The sequence below is a fragment of the Rhinolophus hipposideros genome (genome assembly GCF_964194185.1).
Source record: "Rhinolophus hipposideros genome assembly, chromosome: 4".
Taxonomy (NCBI): Eukaryota; Metazoa; Chordata; class Mammalia; order Chiroptera; family Rhinolophidae; genus Rhinolophus; species Rhinolophus hipposideros.
The window spans coordinates 49,853,312-49,877,507 of NC_138050.1; the positions used below are offsets into that span (position 1 = coordinate 49,853,312).

Here is a 24,196-nt window from a genome sequence, read left to right on the forward strand (position 1 = left end):
ACTATGGCAAGTTCACATGTTTGGAAAATATATGATATTGAATGACTTCTCTTTCTTCAAGAATTTTTTTGCACTTTATTGCCTGAATCTTTGTAGAGGTAACGAGCATCAAAATCATTATATAAACATGTAGGTATGAAATGCTGCTTTGAAATAAATAGAGTTAGAAAATATCTTTCACTGTTTGATAACTCAAGCCATAACACGTGTAATAATACACAGGAAAAACTTTCTTCCCATCATTCTTTTGCTCCAGTTTCCATAAAAAGTGTGAGGGAACATCTGGATAAGCTATAGGAGAAGGAAAAAAAACCAGACCGCCCTCCCCTAAGCTATCCACAACTTTCAGTGTCTTAGAAATAGTACAAAGCAATTTAGGACTGCAGAATATTTGTTTAAATTGGAGAAGAACTTTAAACAAAGCCAAATCCAGCATTGTCAAAGAAAATGCCTTCATGTGGCTAGTAATCAATAGAAGACCATTTTTATCTCTGTTCTTCAGGTGTCCTCATGTCTTTGAAAGTTTCCTTTAGTATACGAGTATTAGTGATGAAGGGAGAAATTTTGCTTCGGTATTTTCAAGCTCAGTGTTTTCATACCAGCCCTGCCTTCAGCAATAGGAATTGTTTTAAAGAATTTTTTTTCTCTCTCTCTCAACAGAGCCTTCTTGTTGATTGGAATTTCTGAGAATCACAATTATGGGCTGAATCCTGGTAGTTTATTGTGCAGTTTATCAGGGCTTCCTTTTTACTTTAGAGAGTTGAACAGTGTGCTTCAAAAAATGCATGCCTGGGTTAAAACAACAATGAAATACCACTACACATCTATGAGAATGGAGGAAATCCGAAACACTGACAACACTGAATGGTGTCAAAGATGGGGAGCAACAGGAACTTTCTTCATTCGTTGCTGATGAGAGTGCAAAATGGTGCAGTCACTTTGGAAGATAGTTTGCAGTTTTGTGCAAAGCTAAACATAGTCTCACCATATGATCCAGCAATCATGCTTCTAGGTATTTACTTAAATGAATTGAAAACTATATACTAAAACCTGCTTAAAAATATTTATAGCACTTTTATTCATAATTGCCCCAAACTGGAAACAACCAAAATATCATCCAATAGTAAATGGATAAACTGTGGTACATCCACACCATGGAATATTACTCAGTGATAAAAAGAAATGAGCTAATGATAGATATACGTCGTTATACATTTGTCAAAACCCAGTGAATCCTCATGTTAAAGTATGAACTTTGGTTAACACTAATGTATCAATATTGGTTCAATTATAACAAATGCTCCACACCCATACAAGTTGGAAATAATAGGGGAAACTGTATATGTGTGGGGAGAGGCAGTATGTGGGATCTCTGTACTTTTTAATCCATTTTTCTGTAAACCTAAGACTGCATTAGGAAAAAAATTTTATTAAAAAAAAATGAAGATTTATCGAACCATGAGAAGAGATGGAGGAACTTAAACACATATTGCTAAGTAAAAGAAGCCAGTCTAAAAAAGCTACACACTGACTCCAACTATATGACATTTTGGAGAAAATAAAACCTGGGGACAATATAAAGATCAGTGGTTGCTAGGGGCTAGAGTGGGGAGGGATGAGTAAGCAGAATATACAGGATTTTAGGGATTTTCCAAAGAATAATTGAATCTATTCTGTATGATATCATAGTGGTGGATACATGTCAGTATGCATTTGGCAGAACCCGTAGAACTATACACCACAAAGAGTGAATCTTAAAGTACGGTCTTTAGTTTATAAGAATGTATCCCTATTGGTTCTTCAGTTGTAAGGAATGTAGCACACCAATGCAAGATGTTAATAACACGGGAAGCTGAGTTGAAGGAGGTGCTTAGGAATATATGGGAACTCTGCTTTCTGCTCAATTTTTCTGTAAACCTAAAATTTCTCTGAAAAATAGTCTGTTCATTTTTTAAAAATCAGCAAAACATTGTAGGGAATTCAAATTTCAGTGTCCATAAATAAAGTTTTATTGGAACACACACACATCGGTACACACCTGGGGAACTTCGGTGGCATACCTTTCTGACATCTTAACCATGGTACAGTAACCGTGTGCTCAGGGCAGAGGCTGGGAAGCTGATGACTGTCATTGAGGCCCTGGTGACTGGATGAGAAGAATCCTTCCAGTTGGCCGTTTGCCCAACTGTGGTGGCTTCCACAGGGCTGTACTCGTTCTATTTTGAAATCTTCAGGAGGTTTTACTCCCCAGCCCCCCGAGTCTCTTTCCAGTCATACACAGTTTTGCTTCTATGCTTGACTTGCTGGGGCAGCTCAGTTTCTCGTCTGTAAAATAGGAGTCATTGTGCTTACTCTTTCTCTTCAGTTTCTTCTAATTCAATTTGTCATACCCCACAGGGATGTTGTGAGAAGAATGATAATTAGAAACATAGGTTAACTTACTGGACAAAATTGAGTTCGGAAAAGAAGAGCCTGATAGAGATGGAGCTGATGCAAAATCAGGTTAGTCGCATTTGAGGACTAGATATTTTTGCAGCTGGAAAGGACCATAATTGATTATTTGATTTAGTTTTATGCTGGCAGGCAGGGGCTCTTCAAGTCCTTAAGTCTCCAAGCTTAGCAGTGTGTGCAATATAGTGGAAAGGTCTGGGCTGTGAAGGCAGAGAAGCCTGAGTTTGAATCTCACATGTCCATCCCTGGGCAGCTGAAGGGACTTAGTTCAGGTACTCAGCCTCTCTGAAACTCAGTTTCCTTATCTGTAAATTGGGAATGAATGGCTGCGCCTACTTTATAATTAGCTGATTAAAACAGATAAACACGTACAGAGTGCCCTCTATGGGGCCCTGGCACAGGACAGGCTACGCTGTCTGCACAGGTTTAACTTTCACTAGAATGAAATGCCAGTTTCAGTTTTCCCTTTTTGAAGGTCACAGAAGAGTCAACTGCCCTCTCATCTGTTCTAGCTTTATCCCTCCTCTGATGGTCAGGAAAACGTTTTTTAATGTCAGACTAAACCCTCTTTTTCAATTTAAGTCTCCTTTCATTTGTTCTATATCCTCTGGACACACTCTCAAAAGCCTTCATAATTGGTAATTAAACCATTTTTTGATTTCCTCTCAATTAAATAACCCCAGTTGCTCTGACCTATTTTAAAATGTTCCTTTTAAAATGCCTTTTAAAATGTTCCTTACTTCTCTGCAGCCTTTCCTCAGTCCTTTGGAAATACACTGATCCAAATGAATGGAAGGTATGCTTTTCTAGGGAACCGACACATAGAATGTGCCAGAAAGATCACTCCTAGGGCCTTTGCATGACCTTGTTCACTTTTTTTTTTTGTATTCTTGTGTTCTTTTTCTTTTCCTCCATACTATTGACTTTTATTCTGACCTTTTCTTTGTCCTGCTTTTTAAATTTTCATTGTTTTTCCTCAAAAAATGTTGCTTATTGGCTAAGACTGAGAGCTCTGGAACTGGATTTTCTGGATTTGAGTCCCATCTCTATTACTTATCAACTGTGTCCTTGCCCAAATTACTTAACTTTTCTGAAACTCAGTTTTCTCATCTGTAAAATGTGATGAATGCAGTTACCTTTTGCAAAGATTTAAATAATTTAATATGTTGATATATATATATACATATAGGTATTTCTCAGAACAACATGCCTACATAGAGCGTACTCTACAAATATTAGCTATTTTTAACCTTTTATTTTGAAATCCTTTAGACTTACAGGAAGTTGAAAAAATATGCAGAAAGTTCCCATGTGCCCTTCTACCCATCTCCCTCCAATGAAAATATCTTCCTTAATTATAATACTTTATCAAAACCAGGGAACTAATAAAGGTACACTATTAACTGAACTATAGAGCTTATTCAGATTTCACCACGTTTTATGCCTTCTTTTGTATGTTTATGTGTATGTGTGCATAGTTTTATGAAATTTTATTCCATGTCTAGATCTGTGTAACAACCCCACATTCAGGACACAGAATTGTCCATTTTCACAAAGGATGTCCCTTTATAGTCACACTATCCCTCTGCACTCTGGCAACCACTGATATATACAAGTGGAATCATACCTTTTGAGACTGTTTTTTTTCCCCACTGAATGTAATGACCTTGAGATTCATCCAAGTTGTTTGTGTATCAGTAGTTCTTTTTTCTTTTCTTTTTTCTTTTTTTTAATACGGCTGATTAGTATTCCATTGTATGGGGGTACCACAGTTCGTTTATCCATTTATTCCTTGAAAGACATTTGGGTTGTTCTCAATTTTTTCGCTATTACAAATAAAGCTGCTATGAAAATTCATGGGCCTTTTGTGTGAGCATGTTTTCATTTCTCAAGAATAAATACCTAAAAGTGTGATTTCTGAGTCACATGTTAAGTGTACGTTTAACTTTAAAGAAAACGATCAAACTATTTTCTCTAGTGGCTGTACCACTTTATACTTCCAACAGGAATGTATGAGAGATCCAGTTTCTCTGCATCCTTGCCAGAAGTTGGTGTTATCACTATTTTTTATTTTTGCCTTTCTAGTAGATTTGAAGTGGCATCTCATTGTGGCTTTAATCTGTATTTCCCCAATGGCTAATGATGTTGAACATATCTTTATGTACTTATTTGCCATCCATATATTCTCTCTGGTTCTCTGGTGAAGGTCTGTTTGAGTCTTTTGCCCACTTTAAAAACTGGATTCTTTGTTTTCTTACTATTGAGTTTAGAAAGTTCTTTGTATATTCAGAATACATGTCCTCTGTCAGATATGTAATTTGCAGGTATTTTCTCCCTTCTTGTGGCGTGACTTTTCATCTTCTTTGTATGATCTTTTGCAGAGAAAGTTTTTAATTTATTGTTTTCTCTTATTGATCATGCTTTTGGTGTTGTATTTAAGATTTCTTTGCCTAAGTCACAAAGATTTTCTCCTATGCTTTTTCCTAAAAGATTTATATTTTCACATTTTACATTGAGATCTAGGATCCATTTCGATTTAGTTTTTGTTGAAGATGTGAGGTTCAGATTGAAGTTATTATTATTATTTTTTGCTGTGGATATCCAGTTGTTCCACCATTTGTTAAAAACACTCTCCTTCCATTCAGTTGCTTTTGTAGCTTTGTAAAAAATCTATTGGACATACTTCTGTAGAGCTATTTCTGGGGACTTAAATCTGTTCTATCGATCTATGTGTCTATTCCTCTGCCAATAGCACAGTTTTGATTACGGTGGTTATATATTATGGCTTAAAATGGGGTATTGTGATTCCTCTAACATTATTCTTCTTTTTCAAAGTTGTTTTCAGCTATTTTAGTTCTCTTGCCTTTCTATATAAATTTTAGGAGAAGCTTGTCTGTATTTACAAAAACCCTTTCTGGGATTAACTGTTATTTTAAATGTTACTATTACTACTTTTTTCATTTTGTGCTTGTTTTATTGTTTCACTTCACGGCTTTCACATTATCATAGAGACTATGGGGGCTTTAGCGATCATTTATCCTAATTCCAACATTTTTCAGTGGAAAAAATGTAGTCTTTTTTTAGAATTGGTTCTGAAGGTAAGGGCAAGTGACTTCCTGAAGTCACTCAGGAGGTTAATTGATCTAGGACATTTGTCCATGGCTTCTAACTCCTTGGTCTGCCGGACTTTCAATGCCCCTCTCTTAAATCTACTGAATCTTATCTCTTTTTCTATTTTCCTCAAAGGGATTATTTAGAATTTCACTGTTATAATCCAGAGAGAACATGATCAAGGATAGTCCCCTTGGAAACTTGTTAAAAGTGTAGGTCCCTGTACCCTGGAGATTCTTATTCAGTAAGTGTGGTGTTGGACTTAGGAACTCACAGTTGGAAGAGGCACTTTGATTGACTGTGGTGTAAATGGGCTATAGGCCACCCTTGAAGCAACGTAAGATGATCAAGAAAGAAACTTGGGCCTTGGAGTCAGAGAGACCTGGGTTCAACGCCTCGCGTGTTTAATAACTCTGTGCTTCAGTTTCTTCATTTATAAAATGGGGATGATGGCATTTGGTTCACCAGTTTTCTTTCTGTTAAAACAGGGTGTGTGTGTGTGTGTGTGTGTGTAAAGTTCTTAGCATTAAACTTGGTATCCCAAATTAGTACATGCTGCTTCCTTTCTTTCCTCTTTCCCCCTTCCTCCTTCATGGACTATGAGGTTTGATATCTTTTTGAGTCTGAGACAGTTCTTATGTGTTTAACAAACCATTTCACTTTCCTCCTGATCTCTGGAAAGACTACTTGCCAGTCCCTTTGCATCTAGGTAGGGTCATGTGACTACTTCTAGCTAGTGGAATGTGAGCATAACTGATGTATGTCACTTCCAAGCTTAGAGGTTAAGGATCTGATTTGAACTTCCTGACTGCTCTTCTGCTTCTGCTAGCTGCATGATACCAGGATGACACTGAAGTAAGAGGATGGTAGCTGCCTGATTCCCTGAATCACCATTTGGAGGAGAGTGTCCACCATTTGGAGGAGAGTGTCCCCATTAACTACATTAGATGGTGACTCAAAAGAGAACTCAAACTTTGTTGAGATTTAAAGCACTCAGGGTTAATTCCTCCAATAAATATACTGTTGGATGCTTAAAAACTTAAAATTATGTTTTGAATATTATATTTGTTGTAACATTGTAAATATTTTATGATTTATATGAGCTACAGGAAATACATCATAAAGCATGCAAGTAATTCAGTGGAGGCTGTTGCATGAGGAGATCTTCATTTGTGGTGAATAAAAATATTTTTTTCAAGTCAGAATATTTTTTGTGGCTTTTGTGTATTTGTGGTTTTTATGTATGTTTTGTGTGTAGATGTAATTCCCAGGCATCAGAAGTCAGGTCCTTTATCCAGGTGAATGTCAAGACAATAGTCCCTTTAGGGTAAAGGCCACCAGGAACTGGAATGGCATCTACAGAGCATTGACCATGTTGAGGAGGTGGTGCCAATAGTCCTGATGGGGTGGGCATTCTACCATTGGAAGAGTAATGCTGGGCACTGGAAGGAAAAACACAGTATTTTTAGCCCCCAATTAACCACACCATCTCTCACTGAAATAGAAGAAGATTCTTGCATTCCATGGGGTGGCTGCCCAGCCTCCAGATCCAAGGTATTTAACTGTTTTCCTCAAATGGTTTCCTAGATCTAGGATTGGGTGGAGGCTCCTTGTTAGGCCTAGACTCAGTATATGGTCCCTTAACAACAATGAAAGATATCTCTGGTCAGCACATCATTGAAAGGAAGCAGATATCCACCTAGAAGGATCCAAAGACCCTTCTAGGCTTAGAGGTTTCTCTCTGGAAAGATTTATATTTTCATTATTATTTAGTTCTAAGTAGTTTTTATTCATGAATTATTTCAAAGTTTATTGGTTAATATCCAAATACCTGGGGATTTTTCCAGTTTTCTGTTATTGATTTCTGGATTAATTTTACTGTGATTAGTGAATCCACTCAATGTAATTTCAGTCTTGTTGAGACATGCTTTCTGGTCCAGCACGTAGTCAATTGTTATAAACATTCTATTTACTCTTAAAAATTATGCATATTCTACAGTTAGGTATAGTGTTTAAAAATGTTAATAGTATTATTCAATCTAATAAATGTTTCAGACCAACTTTATGCTGCTTATAATAGACACTTCTTAAATTAAATATATATATAGAGATTAAAAGTAAAAGGACAGGAAAATTGATTTTTTTTCCTGTTTGTTCTATTAACTCCTGAGAGAGGTGTTAAAATCTCATTATGGCTGTGGATTACTGCTTAAGATTATTTCTCCCTTTAGTTCCTTCACTTTTTGCTTTATATGTTTCTAAGCCATATTATTACATGCATCCAAAATACAGAAGTGTTCTATTAGTTTGATGACACTGGTTTTGCCCTCAGAATCTACTTTGATTAATATAGTTCTTATAACTTTCCTTTGGCTCATGTTTGCACGGTATATCATTTTTTAAAATCCTATTACTCTCAGACATTCTGTATCCTTATATTTAAAGCATGTTTCTTAAAAACAGCAAAGTTAAATTTTATTGTGTATCTAGTTTGTCAGTCTTTGTCTTTTAATCAGATCATTTAGTCTGTTTGTCTTCAGTGAAACCTATTGAGTTTCAATCTACCATCTTACTGTCTGATTTCTCTTTGTCCCACCTATTCTTATTCATTTCTCTCTCCTTTCTTGCCTTATTTTCATTTAAGTACTTTAAAACTCTTTCATTTTTTTCTTCTTTTCTATTGGCTTGTTAGTTACATATTTTTTAGTATTTTTTTCTATCTTAGAAAGGGTAGAAAATTCATGTTTGACTTATTACAGACTAATACAAATTAGTACTTTTACCATTTTCTGAACAATACAAGGACCTTAGAATATTTTAGTTCTATTTACACCCCTCCCAAACTTATATGCTACTATTTCCATGTATATTTAATACCTCCAAGAACATAGATAATAGTAAAATATAGTGAAATCAATAAGAAGTGATAAATCTTGAATCTTTAATATTTTTATTTTTAAATTTTAAATATTTATTTAATTATAAGTTTATATAATTTATTTTTAATAGTGGTTGTATTTAACAACCAGCTTGCAAAATTCCTAAACATTTTATAATTATCTCTTGTGGGCCAATATGAGCTAGCTTAAATACACCACTGACTGGGCTCATGTCTTAGTGTCGTAGCCAAGTGTAATAAAGATAATCCTTGGAATTACAAACTTCTCAACATCCAAACATGGTTATTTATGATCCTTAAACAATAAAACCACCATGTTTTGTCATGTTCAACAAATGGGGGCACATTGTTACTGAAGACCTAGATGAAGGCATTGAGAATGAGCTTGTAAATGTGCACCAGTGAAGTACCTGGATGGTGGAAATGCTACTTAACGGTGTGCTACTGCATATTTCTTCCAAACAATGTTCAGTGGTGGACATGTTGTAGCTTGAAATTGGCCATGTTGGACTATTTACTTCATGGGGGTATTGACTATACATCAGGACATAATTTATTGCTTTGATGTCTAGACCTAAGAAAATAATGAAGATAATTGCCAGCTGAACTTAATAGTATCTCCTGTCTGTAGCATTACATCATGAATAGCACAAAAAACAGTGAAAATATTCTTCTAATATTCAAAAACAATTATCTGACTTAGCAAAAAATAAATCAGTCTTACCATTGATAAGTGAGTGATGTGTTGTTTTACTCTTAATGTAAAATAAAATATCAGCATTCATGTTGGAACTACACTCATTGGTCAATTGCAACCCTAGGTTTTCTACAGATGAGAAATGCAAAAATTAATGAATGAATCAGCTGTATGGAAATCATGATAAAGAGTAGTGTATATTTTATTTCTACTTGTAAATTATATACTAATACTCTATATCCATAAAATTTATAATGAACTATGTATAAGATAGAGATATCCATGCAATATTTTTCCTGGAGAGCTAGTTGTTAAATACTTGTCGGCACACCACTGACCCCTCTCCTCCAAAACTGCGGTAAAAAGCACTGTTATTATAGCTACCAACTTCCTTAAGAATCCTAGGATGAAAGTTAACAGGTGTGACTGACTTAAATACAGCAATTGCTTCCTTATACATTTCTTTAATAACATACGGTTTTCCTGGAACCTGGACTAGTTGTCCCCTTATTATCTCTGTCAAAACTACCAAGACCTCAAGGTTTTCACAATAATTTTACAGCTTTTTAACATAGTATTGAGTTTTCTGCTTATTCAAAATACAAATTTGATAATTCCTCTCCTTTTGCCTAAAAGATTTTTGTTACTGTGTCATCGTCTTTTAAGCTTTAATTCTCAGAGTTCTTCTGAAAGATTTGGGATGTGGGCGCATCTCACTGTCCCCATGGGAAGACCTTTTTTTGTGACCCTACTTGAAAGTGAGAAGGAGCATCTGACAATAGCTTTTTCTACCTACCGGGGTGTTGATGCTCTTTCTTGCTCAATACCCAGAACTCAGGATATCTTAACAATAAAACCTAATATTTTAAATTAAAAAAATTATTCTTTTCTGGCCCTAAGAAATCCTCTGTACTATGTAATAACGGTGACCATGTAACGAGTGCTCATTGTATCAGATGCTGCATTTTGCACTTTCAACTTCCTGAGAAACCTCCTTCGGTAGTTCTCATCATTATCCTCATTTTAGAAATGAAAAACACTGAGATTTAAAATGGAAATGTCCAACATTTCAAGTGGACAGACAGAGACTGGAACCCAAGTTCATCCGGTGCCATAACGACTATATTATTCTGTGACTTGTCAACAGGTCTGTGCTGTTTCTCCTTTGTTTCTCAAGTAACATAACTGACCTCTGCTTCCCTTTTTGATTGTCAGAATTTAGTCAGTATTCCTTGAAATTTAAAGTCTGAGGTCACAGCCATTGTGTTATTGTGACATGAATGTTTGAATGATTCAAAATGTTTTTTGAAAAAGAAGAAACTTGAAACTTTGAATAAACTCTTCCCTTTTCCTTATCTCATGTGAACATGATCACCATGCCTAGACTGCATGCCTAGATATTTCTTAAACCTGTCCCTTGTCTGGCACCAGCTGTCCTTGATGCAGGCCCCTGGTCCTCAGTTGGTAACTGCCTCCTGATTGGTTCTACCCCTTGGGTCTTCACCTCTCCAGCCCAGCCTCACCATGACCCAACAATGAGCATTTGAAAACAAAAATAGGACCATTTCGGTTTCTCACATAAATTTCTTTAGTGGCTCTGTTGCCTTTAGGACGTGATTCTTTCTCTTAGTGGAGGTCTCCAGCCTCCTCTATTGCCTCACCTGCTTTCACTTTCCCATAGGCATCTGAAATTCCAGCCATGTTGAGCTCTTTGCAGGTCCCACACTCTGCCATCCTTTCTTATGTCTGTGCTTTTCCATGGGTCCCCCTGCCCAGAAGCTCTTTTCCTATCTCCTATTTCTTCCCTCATCTGCACTCCCATCTATCTTTCAGGTATGAGTCTGATTAGCCTAATCTGATTAGATGCTCTTTCCCTCTGCTTCCATAGCACCCTGTGCATGCCTTCTCATACTCCATGGCTTTTCTGAGCTGTATGGATGTGGGGGAACAGATAATCTGTGAGCTTCCTGAGGGCAGGGACTGTAGCCCCATCATAGGACTTGACACTTTGGAGGCACTCCATACACTACTGTTGGATGAATGAGAGCTGACAGATTTGCCTGTTGAATCGTCTGTCCTCCACTCCATTACAATTTTGCCTTTCTCTTGTCCTCTGAGGTAAAATGTTGTGTGGAAGAAAATGGATGTTTGTGATAACTACACTATGTAAATCCAGCAGAAAGGAAAATTTGAAGAGATTACAAATGCAGCTGTGCTAGGAAAAAGTGCTAGCTGAGAACTTGGGCCGGTCAGTTCACCTCTCTGGACTGTGGTTTCTAGTAGAATGGGAAGTTGGATGTCATGATTGCTAAGGTTCTTTTAGGTCTACAAATACCAACTTTACAGTCACACTTGATAATCCTTTGTATTATAATTTCTTTTTGTTATATATTGTGCAAAGAGATAGAATTTGCCAAAAGATCTGGAATCTGATTATTTTCTAATCATGATAGCTAGTACAAATCTCATTTTAAGCATATAGGAATAAAGTGACGTTTATTGAGTCTCTCTTTTAAAAGCTTATCTAGTCTTCCTTCAAATTGTTAAACAAATGACATGTTAACATAAATCAGTAGATTTTTATTTTAAGATACCCTAACATGTCAAAATATATACATCAAAATGAATGCAAAGTAATTCAATGAAGATACTTTGGGAGACCGCCTTCACTTAAAATATTTTTGGAACTTTTTGTTCAGAATTATTCTCAAGCACTTGTGCATTCTTTTTCCTAACATTGGCCAATCTGTGTCTTCGTAGGACAGATTTTGAACAAAGTGGGTGATTGAACAGTATTATTGTTTTGTTTATTCATTAGTTTACTTACTCTGCCTAGGAAAGTAACATATATTCATTCGGAAAGCACAGAATAGAAAAGGAAATTAACGTAGTCTATATTCCAGTGAAACATTAACCAGTCTTTGGAAGAAAACCCTAAAAATGATAGGGTTTTAGAGACTGAAGGTAATAGAAGGTTTAGAAGACTAGTCCAATATAAAAAAAATCTTTTCTCCGACTCCTTTTTCAGTGCCTTGGGATGGAGTTTGTCTATCAGGAAGTCTGAATGCCTGAATTCATTTAAGGAAGCCAAGTCCCCTCATCCTATCTTTTCATTTATCTTGGACTTCGTATCCCTTTTTTTTCCCCCTCATAGGGGAAAGTAGAAACTAAAGATGTCCCTTAATTTAACTGGAGTATTATTTTGGTATATATATTTTTTAATTTGAAAAATATCTCACATGTATATTTTATTTAAGACAAATTGAAGTCCTCCTGTATATGCTTCTTTTACTTAGTATTATATGAGTATATTGCCATTCATTAAACATTTTTAAAAACATGACTTTTAGCCATTACATGTTATTCCATTATATGTATCCATACTGTATTGACCATTTCCCTATTGTCTTTTTAATGTAGCATATGGATGTGTCTATTTGGTTCTACCCTCAGTGATAAAAATATTACAATTAAAATATATTTGTCAGTTTGAAAAGTTAAAGTGTTTTTTCCAAAGTGGAATTTTTATTATTAGTGAAGTTGAAATTTTTCACGTATTCTCTGTCTACTTAAATGTTCTTTTGCCTCAGATTCTACTTTGTTTCATAGAAATATTGCCACCCAAACTTTCTTTTCATTTGTGTTTTCCGGATACATTTTGCCCTTCCTTTTATTTTAGATTTGTGAATCTTTTGGTTTTAGGCCTGTCTTATAAATAGCTTATAATTGGATGTTGAGAATCTATGTCTTTGTTGGGGATGTTTAATCCACTCACATTTATTGTTATATTTGACAGATTCCGTAATCAAAATCACAGACTTGGTGATTTTGTTATATGAATTCTTATTTTTGTTCCCCCCACCCCCCGTAGTGATTTAAAAGAAACACATCTAGTTTTTATTCTGTTATTGCTAATTTTAAAACTAAAATTGGTATGTTTGTTTGACTCAAATTAGCTCTGAAAGTTCATCTAAAAGGAGGCGTTCAAAAGAAGTCTTGAGCAATGGAACATTATTGGAATAAATGTCTTTCCTCCCAAGTAGACTACGCTGAAGGGCAAAACTCATTGAATTTCAGGTGTTGATACTTTTATGTAAAAAAAGTAGCGTTTTACAGTATGGTCAGCTTAATGAGTCTTTCTCCACTAATTTGATCCTTTGGTTACTTCAAGACTAACTTAAAATAAAGATAATAATAAAAAAATCTTTATGTAGGCCCCCTTTCTCTGGTATGCACTCTGCCTTCTTTGTTATCCCTTACTATGTCTTTCATGTAAAGGGTGGAGGGCAACATGGTGAGGGCAGCATGGTATGGCAGAAATAGCTCTGAATTGTTAGATCCTGGATAAGTCACTTTCTTTCTGGGCTTCAGTTTCCACACCTGGAAGTGTAAGAGATTGGAACACCTAATCTCTGAGGTCACTTCTAGTTTTGGCCTTTAATAATTAAACAGTTTATTTAGCACTATTTGCATTGCTTCAGTACAAGGCCCTATATAGAGTGAGAAGCGCAAAACCAATCTATGTTAGAAAAGAATAGGGAAGGAAAGGAAAGGAAAGGCCTAAGCTAATAAAAGATTCTGTATCTTGATCCATGTGGTGGTTACATCATGTATAGTACGTAAAAATTCATTGGGTTACACTTTTAAGATGAGGGTACTTTAACCACTTTATCGGTGTATTTTATACCTCAATAAATAACAATTAAAAAAGAAGAAAGGGAAGAAAATAAAAACGGTCAAGATGGTTAAAGGTTGTGCTTATGAGGCAGGATGATGTAATGGAGAATCCACAGGAAGTAAATAGTGAGTTTGAATCCTGACAACATCACATATGAGCCTTGGAATCTTGTGCACATTGCTTAACCTTTGAGACTCAGTTTCCTCAGTGAAAATAAATTTGTAGATTTATGAGGCAGTCAGGGTTATAAGGCATATAAAGCACCTGACGTGTAGTAGGTGATCAATACATAGTTTTCCAAAAGGGCAGTAAGAGACTATAAAACAAACATATGACAGATTCAAAGAACTATAAGACTTTACATCATTCTTTTGAAATCACTCTAAAATAGATAAAACCCAGAAAGCCCAGTGTTAGAGACTATGAAGAAAAAGCTAGGTTCATGTTTTTCTCGTGACATTTCAAATTGGTAATACCTCTTTTGGAGAGCCACCTGGCAATGTATAATAAAAATTACCCAGCTTATTATGGTCTTTAAACTGTTCATCTCGTTTTTCAAATTATAGCCCGAGGAAATAGCTCAAAAAGGAAAAACAAATTTATGTATTCAAAAATGCTTGACGGGATTATAATAACGTATGGAAACAACTAGCTGAAAGATGACTAATTAAACCATTTAGCAAAACAATGGAATATCACTCCATTTAAAATGACAGATATATGGACTAAGTAGCTATATGGAAAATTTGAGCAAAAAATTAGAAAATAGTGTGCACATAGTGAACACAACCAGGTAAAACCTATGTTTGTGCAATGATGAAGGCTGGATGTGAATTTTGTAAATCTTTGATTTTATGTGGGAAAAGGGTGATCTGTATCTTAATTTTTGGTTTATTACACAGTAGTCCCTACTTATCTGAGGGGATACTTTCCAACGCCTTGAGTGCATGCCTAAAATTATGGATACTACTGAACGCTATATATATATTGTTTTTTCTTATGCATATGAGGTCTGACAATTAAGTTTGTGAACTTGTTGCAATGATATTGCTAACATTTTTTGATATGAGAGGCATTATTCATTATGAATTTGTACGAACTGAACAAACACAGTTAACCAAGTTGACTATTTGGAAGTATTTAAAAGGCTGCGTGAAAAAGTGAGGCGACCTGAACTTTTCACCAACAATTCATGGCTCTTATATCACAACAATGCACCAGCTTACACGGCACTGTCTGTGAGGGAGTTTTTAGCCAGTAAACAAATCACTGTATTGGAACACCCTCTCTACTCACCTGATCTGGCCCCCAATGACTTCTTTCTTTACCCGAAGATAAAGGAAATATTGAAAGGAAGACATTTTGATGACATTCAGGACATCAAGGGTAATACAATGACAGTACTGATGGCCATTCCAGAAAAAGAGTTCCTAAATTGCTTTGAAGGGCGAACTAGGCACTGGTGTTGGTTCATAGCTTCCCAAAGGGAGTACTTTGAAAGTGACTGTAGTGATATTCAGCAACGAGGTATGTAGCACTTTTTCTAGGATTAGTGAACTTAATTGTCCAAGTATGCATACCTATGATAAAGTTAATTTATAAATGAGGCACGGTAAGAGATTAACAACAATAACTCATAATAAAATAGAACAGTTATAACAATATACTGTAATAAAAGTTATGTGAATAGCTTTGGGGCCATTATTAAGTAGAATAAGGGTTACTTGAACACAAGCACTGCGATACCATGACATTCGACCTGATAACTGAGATGGCTACTAACTGACCAAAGGGGCTGGGGAGCATACACAGTGTGGAGATGCTGGACGAGGGGTGTTCATGTCCTGGGTGGGATGGAGCAGGACAGTTTGAGATTTCATCATGCTACTTGGAATAGCCCACAATTTATAAATTGTTTATTTCTGGAATTTTCCATTTAGTATTTTCAGACTGAGATTGACTGACTGTGGGAAACTGACACTGAGGAAAGCGAAATCTCAGATAAGGGGAAACTACTGTAGTATAATGATTGCTAAATCAGTCAATAAAAATAAAGTAAAAACAAAAAAAAAGTATGTTCTGAGGTAGAACAGGGTACCTATGGAATAATGTATAAAATACAGAATAAAAATGTAGAGCAGATATATAGCTGGAGTTATAAAAATATAGGCATTATATTCTTTATATATATTTTTAAGAGTTTGCCTCAGCAATGTATTGTGGAAGTAGTTATCACACTTGAGAAATGCTTATCCCAGAAATAATTAAGTTAGCTAAAACCCCAGAATATGAAGATGAAAATTCATGAGAGAAGGTGTTCTTAAAGATATCAAGTTCCCTGTCAGCTACATTTTTTTTTTCCAGCTGCTTTTTCTTCTTTTCTTTTGTGATAAAAGAGAACGTTTTATAGGTGCGGAAATGGTTTACAATTGCCTTATTTAGTTGCTCTTATTTTTATGTCTCCCCAAAGGGTCACAAAATCTATCATTTAAAAAGAGAAAATGATGTGTTTTTCGTGCAAAGAGAGAATAGCCACTTTAGAGAACCAATAGGAATGGAAATAAATGGAGTCTGTCACCTATAGCCATAACATACTAAATACTTTGGCTCACTTCAAGTCAGAAGCTTCACAGGGAAAACGGAATGAGCTGCTCGCTGGGTAGGGGGGTACATCTTTTTCATCACCTGAAAGGCCAAACCACCTCTGTAATGTTTTTGAAGTGAAAAAGATTGTCAGCGTGCATGAGAGAACATGGCGACTCCTGGTTAAGGACTTTCCTTCTTTGCCTTGCGTTTTCCTTTAGGGTTGGCCCTTGGGAACAAAGTACTCTTTGGGAAATAATGAAGGAATTTGCTATGTGTGGGAGGCATCCTGGTATTTCAGGGGATGGAGGAAGCTCTGTATCTGAAATGTGTTTGGTGTCATGGAAAATTTTTGACCCAAGTTACAAAATGTAAGGAGTACTCCCCCAAAGTAGACTGGCAGAATCACAGAGCTTGAAGGAGTCTTAGAATTTGACTAATCTAAACCCTTAATTTTACCAAAGAGGACACAGACTCGGGAGAAATGGCTAACCCAAGTTGACAGTTACGGGCAAAACCAAGTCTGTTGGTTTTGGGCCATTATTGTTCCCGCTCCACCTTGCTGCAGTTCCCCCTACCTTCCACCATCACTTCATTACTGACCTTTTCTGCTGCTACCGTGTGAAAGCTTAGACTTCAGACTTAGAAATGTAGCTGTTTGATGCACAATTTCTTTAAGCCATCAGAAGTGCGAGTCAGCAAACCACGATCAACAGCATCGTTCCAGGATCTCGTTTGTCTAGCAAAGGGAGTGAAATTTAATTTCAGGAGCTCGGCCTGGGTTCATATCCCAAACCCACCACTGGGATGGTGGATGATATTAAGCAAGTTATTTAACAGCTTTGAATTTCGATATCATCTGTAAAATGGAGGATCACAATAGTACCCATCTCTTAGGTTTTTTAGGTGAGGATTAAATGGGATAATCCATTAGATTGGGGCCTACTTCATAGTAAATCCTCAATAAATGCTAGCTATTGTTGTTACTGCTCTGAGGGTAGTTGGAACTATTTATGTCAAAAATCTTAAGGAAACAGAAAAAAGTATTTTTTTGTAAAGGAGAGATAGGTATTGTCTAGGCATAATCCTTAGGTGCTCAGAAAGACTTTTCTGGGATTGTAAAACCTCCTGAACTTCCAAAAATCAGAAATCTTTCTTCAGTAGTCTAGTGTAGCTTATTGTTTCTGTAGCTTTTCATCCAACGATTATCTTAATTACTCCCAAATTTTAACTGCTCCTTATTTAAAGTTTTTCCCAATTTTTGTCTCTGTACTCAATCATTTTTATAGTTTTACTGAGGTATAACTGATATATAATAAACTTAGTATACAATTTGATTAGTTTTGCTGTACACATAAAACCATCATGAAAATCAATATAATGAACATATAAATATCACCAGGAAATTTTTCATGTGCTCTTAGTAATCCTGCCATCCTACCCCTTTTGGTCCCTTCTGGCCCCTCCCAACTCTCCACTCCCATTCCTAGGCAAACACTGATCTGTTAAAATTTTATATAAATGGAATCATATAGTATGTTTCCTATTTGTCTGGCTTTTTTCACTCACATAATTATCATCCATGCTGATATGTTTACAAACAGTTCATTTCTTTTTATTGCCTAATACTCCAATAATTATTTCTTTGTTCACTCTTTACCCTGTCTTGCTTAACTGGAGTGAAAACAAATTCTAAATGTTTAAAAATATTTATTGATGAAATATGTTTCCTGTTTTTTTTTTCCATTTTATTGTTATTCAGTAGACATAGTAAATAGGATACAGCAATTGTAGGTTACTTGAGAATAACTCCCATTTACATTCTGTAAGCATATTTTTAAAATGGTGTCTATAAGCAGTATTATTACTACTTATTTGAATGTTGAGATTAAAATGTTCTCTTGTCTCCTTGGCTCTCAGTATAAAGAAAGCATCCTTCCATTGGCTTAACCCAATGAGTTAACTTAATACATTCAATAATATAAATATTTACACATAATTTTCATTTCATGGTGAAATATTTATTCTGTTAATGTTATAGTCTTTTTTTGAAAATGTGGACAGTATGTTCTCAATTCCCTCTCAGCTGGAGCATAACATGAATAAACTAAAAAATTGATACAACAAAAGTAATGCATTTGCAAAATAATGAGAGAGCATTTGGGAGGCAAGTCCATTTCTGTAATGACTTTTTGCCAACATCACAGTACCTCTCAACTGTTGACATTCTTGCATCTGGGAAGGAAGAAGATGAAAATTCCCATTCAAAATGCCCGTTCAAGATTGGTGAAAGATTTAATTTCTTCATCTATCACAATGTCACCAGCCCTATGAATACTATAGATCAAGCCTCAGTGCCAGAAGTGTGGAGACTTGGCAATGTAGAGAGTAGCATTTAGCCAGAGGGAATCATAAAGCCAGAGAAAACAAATGTTACCCATTCTGCATCTGAAAGTTGTGTTCTGGGCAGTTGGCCTGAGAGCACTCTGCCTGAGAAGCTTGGGAATACAGGAATTTAAAAACTGAGCCTATAATGGAGATGTATATACTGACCTTAAAAATGCTACAAGGATTCTATTAACAGATAGATTTTTATGGAGAACAGTAAAAAGTAAGTGCAGTTTCTGCACTGGAAGGTAACTTGGAGATGATCAGATCCACATTTCTATGTTGCAGTGACTTTCCCAAGGTCAAACCGTAAGTCACTGGCAGAACCGGGACTAGACCTGGAATTTATAAACCACATACTCATGCCCTCTCCATGTTGCTACTTCTGTTCTGTTGGAGCTGGTCTGTTAGTGTGCAGGGTGTTGAAATGCATGATTTGTTCTTGTTGAGCTGCTTCATGTAAGGGTCCCTGTTGCCTGGGACATTGTATCCTTGATGAGCTATTCTTCTGGAGCATTGTGTCTTCTTTGGGTGAGTTTACTTTACTGAATGGACAGTTGTGCTTACCTGACTCTACCAGCCCGCTATGTGTGAGAAAGGCCACAACTGGAGATAACACTTGCTTTATGTACAAACCCATGGTTTTGATTGTCAAATTACCTGTCAAATTACCTGTTATCAATTACTTGGTAAAATCTTTCTCAGGAAGGCCATAACTTTAATTCTTACAAGAGCTTGTATGTGTTTAACTTTCCTTTCCCTCGTCTTAACATCTAAGTCTAAATGTTATCTTTCATATTTATTATTTGTCTGTGCAGCGTGTTCCCATCTGTAACATATCTTCTTATACACAGGAATTCTCAGTGGGGGTGGGGAAGCAACAGATAAAGATCAACCTCTTTCACTGAAATCACTGATTTAGTCCAATCAACCCCTTTATTTTTCAGATTTGGAAACAGAAACTCAAAAGTTATAGACTTGTCTAAAGTCTTGTAGTAATGCATTTAAGATGATGTCTTAGTCAGCTCGGGCTACTATAAAAAACACCATAGACAGGGTGGCTTATCAACAACAGAAATCCATTTCTCACAGCTTTGGAGACTGAAAGTCCAAGATCATGGTGTCAGTGTGGTCCGGTTCTGGTGAGGGCCCTCTTCTGGGTTGTGGACAGCTGACTTCTCTTTGTATCCTCACATGGTAAAAAAAGAGCCGTCTAGCTTTCTGGCCTCTTTTTATAAGGGCACTAATCGCACTCACGAGGACTCCACCATCATGACCTAATTACCCCACCGCCCAAACTTACCACCTCCAGACGCCATCACATTGGGTTTAGAATTTCAACATATGAATTTTGAGGTGACACAATCAGTCCATAACAGATGAAAACCCAGTCTCTAGTTCTGCACATGATTAAGTTGAACAGGTCTCCCTGAAACACTGTTCATGTCTCATTGGCATCTGTGATGATATCTAACATGTGTCGAGCAGCTGCAATATCTAAGAGGGGCAGGTCTGGCCCAGAAGAATTTATTGGAACAGGGTGTCTCATAAAATGAACAATTGCATGTGAGTGACACTGTGACACGGCAGACTGTGTGCTGGAAAATAGCTCTCTTTTATGGAGGTACGTCAACCATATGTCTGCATCTTAACTGATTGATGAGAAAGATTGTGTTATTGGTCTTAAAACCAATGGCAAAAAGAGAATTTAGTTTCTTTCCAAGAGACTAGATATAACTCTGATCCTCTCCAATCCAAATTAGACTGTCTTTCTTTATGTTCTAACAGCATATTATTTGTATCTCGAGTTAGCATGTGAGTCATTTCATTCTTCATCCTGTTAGTGATTCCATGTTGATAATGTGAAAATGGCTCAAACAGGGACCTCGCCGTCATGCTCTGCCAAGGTTGGGAGGCACTTGCTAAATCGTTAGAGTATAAGGAAAATAAAGAGGTTGCCAAAAATATATATATAAATTTTAAGAAAGGAAAAAACTGTATCAAAATTGTAACACAATGAGTGACACTAGCACTCATTTGATTACCGCCATCTTTTGAGTGAACGTCATACTACACATTGCCACCATAATTTAATTCAATTTCCAAAAGTAATAGACAGATAACATCTCTTAAAATGTGTACATTTTTTGGCAACCCTGATATTACATAATACTTTTTAATGTGATACTAAACCCATACATTTTAAAAGAGACTTCAAATATTTTAGCAATACAATTTTGTTCATAGTCTTGGTAGTTCTGCTAATAGTATCTGAGATTATCCCCATTTGTCAGAGTGAGAAATTGTAGTGAAGAAAATAATAGTGACCTTCACAGGAAGGATTACGAATAAGAAAGAGAAATCTTTTTAGTCTGCTTCCGTACACACAAGACCAGGAAACAGATATCCTGTTTTTCACTTCACGGAATAACAGAGAACAACATTTTGGGGGAAGAACTCATGACTTTGAAAAGTCAACTGTACCCTAAAACGTACTATTTTCAGTAAAATTATTAAATGAGGAAGGAATGTGGTCAAGAATATAGTAACATGAGATACGGAATGTGGAGCATCCAAGGGCACTTTCTTTTCTGAAACATATTCTTGAGAAAGATAGTTCTAAAAGTTGGTTGCACAGTTCCTGACCCTATCCCTGGTCTGCCTCCCAGTGCTGTAACATAGAGGGCTCTATTGATTTATACAAATAAAAACATTACCATCGAGATTTAAAAAGGTATACATTGTTATCCGCATATGCACAAAGAAATCTCACTAGGCATCTTTTGTTGGCAGACACATATCTAGTCTCTTGTTGCTTTTCGTTTGTTATTTTAGGCACACTGATGATGAAAGGGCTTTTTAGCCTTCCCTTCCTTATTTTTATTCCTTATTTTTCTATTATTTTTATTTATATATTTGATTTATAAATTATTTTTATATTATTCCTTATTTTTCACATTTCAGGAATCAATGCATCATATAGTCTAGAGCAGGGGTGTCCAAACTTTTTTCAACGTTTTTCACCAAGGACCATATGCTGTAAAATACACAAACAGCCGGGCCACTCACTCGAGGTGAAGTACGCATTGACTCACCTGGTTTATTTAAGTAAACTAAATATATTTTTGGAATTTGCTGCGAGCCAATAAAAAATGGATTGCGGGCCACAGTTGGCCCAGGGGCCCGCAGTTTGGTCACCCCTGGTCTAGGTGGACTAAAGATTTAAGGATTTACATTTGTGAAGGTGAGGAAGTCTTGCAACTTAAGGCGCATAATGGGTATTGTCACACCATTGGACCAGTTGTGTTTTTGAAGTTCTTTGGAAATGAAAATACTGGGAACTTTCACTTATTACTTGTACATTAGAGTGGGTTCCTAGATTGTTAAAATATTATTGATCTCAGTGTCCTAATTTTCAACTGCTCTTTTCAAAAGTTGATTTTTAGTAGTCTTCTTTTAGCATGATAAAAATCTGACTTATTTGTGGAGTACTGCTAATTGTAGTATGTCAAATTCTTATTATTGTGGGTGGGGTGGGGCAGGCTTCCCAACCTTTAGAATCTCAATTGGGATATTTCCAAAACCCAAGTACGTGATTTTCCATGAACGCTCTCCCAGACACTCTCATGCACATCTTGCTTTCTCTTGCCCACTTGTTACCATAACTAAAACCCTTGTTACCATAACTAAAACCCGTGAAGCCACCACAGAAGCTCCTCCAATAGTCCTCAGTCTCTATGCCAAACGATCTAGAACACACTGAGCATCAGATGACAGGAGAGGGGACCTGAGACCTGGATACAAGTATTTAGACTGAGGAATATCATTGAGAACTATTTTCTAGGTTGGGCAAAGCAAAGTACTGTATCTGCTTTATGTACCTGGAGTTGCTTTCCTAGATTTAGCTTTTATTTTTAGCACATTCTTATTGCTTATTTCTTTGATACTCAGGAAGATTTGTCCAAGAATGTGTTTTTGTCATTGTGATTTCTTACGAAGGATGAAGGATTCAGAAGATTGGGGTGGGTCTAATGTTAGTGTTTGCTCCAATGACAGCCTTTGGATGCTGATGGCATATCTGCCAGGTTACCACTTTACTGTAGCTGTCCCTGCCTCTGCTAGAGAAGTACTCACAAAGACTAGTATTTGCAGATAAGGCACTGTTGCATAATAGAAAAAGCAAAGGCTTGCTTTCCTTTTTCTTTTTAGAGCTTCACTTTGAAGTCAGAAAAATCCTGGCTTTCCCATGTACTAGTTGGGGAGGTTTCTTAACACCTTTGAACCTCATTTTCCTCCCCTGTAAAATGGGAATATTAGTGCACATATCTATAGCATTGTTGTGAGGATTAAATGGGTTCATATGCAATGCAGCTAGCACAGCATATGGCATGTTGTGGGTGTGCAGTTGAGGTTCCTTCCCTTTCTGCTAATGGGAGATGTGTCCAGTTGAACACACCCACTTCTCCTTAGCATACCTGTGGTTCACATTCAGTGATTTTCCATGATGCTAATTCCCCTTCCACAGTGATCTCAAAGGGAGTTTTGCCAGTGGTTCTGCCTTCCTGTCTCTTTCCTTTTCCGTTACTAGCTTCAGATGACTACCTTCTTGAGGTACATGATGTTTGTAACTGCTAAGGAAACAATGTACTTCCCAGAGCTAAGTATCAGAGTTTTAATGAGTTCTTTACCAGGAAAAGAGGGAGGTGCTGAGCCATCCTATGGCTCTTAACCTGCAATTTGGCATTGCTAAGACCAGACACTTAAAGGCTGGATGAATGTGGATTACTGTGTGTTGATGAAAAAACTGAACATTTCTCTTATGTTGCTGAAGTGAGAAGAACAAATTAGATTATTAATGACCATGTAGAGGTATGAACTGACAATCTACTTAGTTTCATTATTAAAACACGTGTGGTTTTCAATGATGTAGATTTCCCTCCTTTTTATTTAGATTGCAAAGACTATTCATTAAGGGATATCAGTAAAGACTACATCAGAGATTTGTCTCAAAAAACTGCCTCCTTCATTCTAAAAGACAAAGAAAAAAATTGGAGTGGTGGAGAATGAGAATGTGAGATTGGAAGCCAAATTATAAACTCATTTCAACTCATGGCCTGCAGGCTCTGGAGTAACATTATTTGTTGTCAAGGATGGAAAACAACTCAGATTCGGGTCCAAGTGATTATTCCACTTTGGCATTGCTGCCTTTCTGCCAACTGCAATTCCATTTAGACATAGATTAATTAGCCAGGCAGAGACGGAAGTGCGTTGTGAGAGCAAAGCCAAAAGAAGCAGGGCTGCAGCCCGGACTTGCAGTAGAGGGCAGGCCGTGGAGGCTGAGAGAATCGATTGGCCCAACACATTTTCACATGAAACTCACGGTAAAGTG

The 24,196-nt window shown here is 36.5% G+C and overlaps 1 protein-coding gene across 2 annotated transcripts in view; it reads left to right on the forward strand.

Annotated features, from left to right (window-relative positions):
- The window catches only part of CSGALNACT1 (chondroitin sulfate N-acetylgalactosaminyltransferase 1), a 299,253-nt gene that overhangs the window by 117,776 nt on the left and 157,281 nt on the right, over positions 1–24,196 (forward strand). The gene's annotated exons all lie outside the window — the stretch shown is intronic.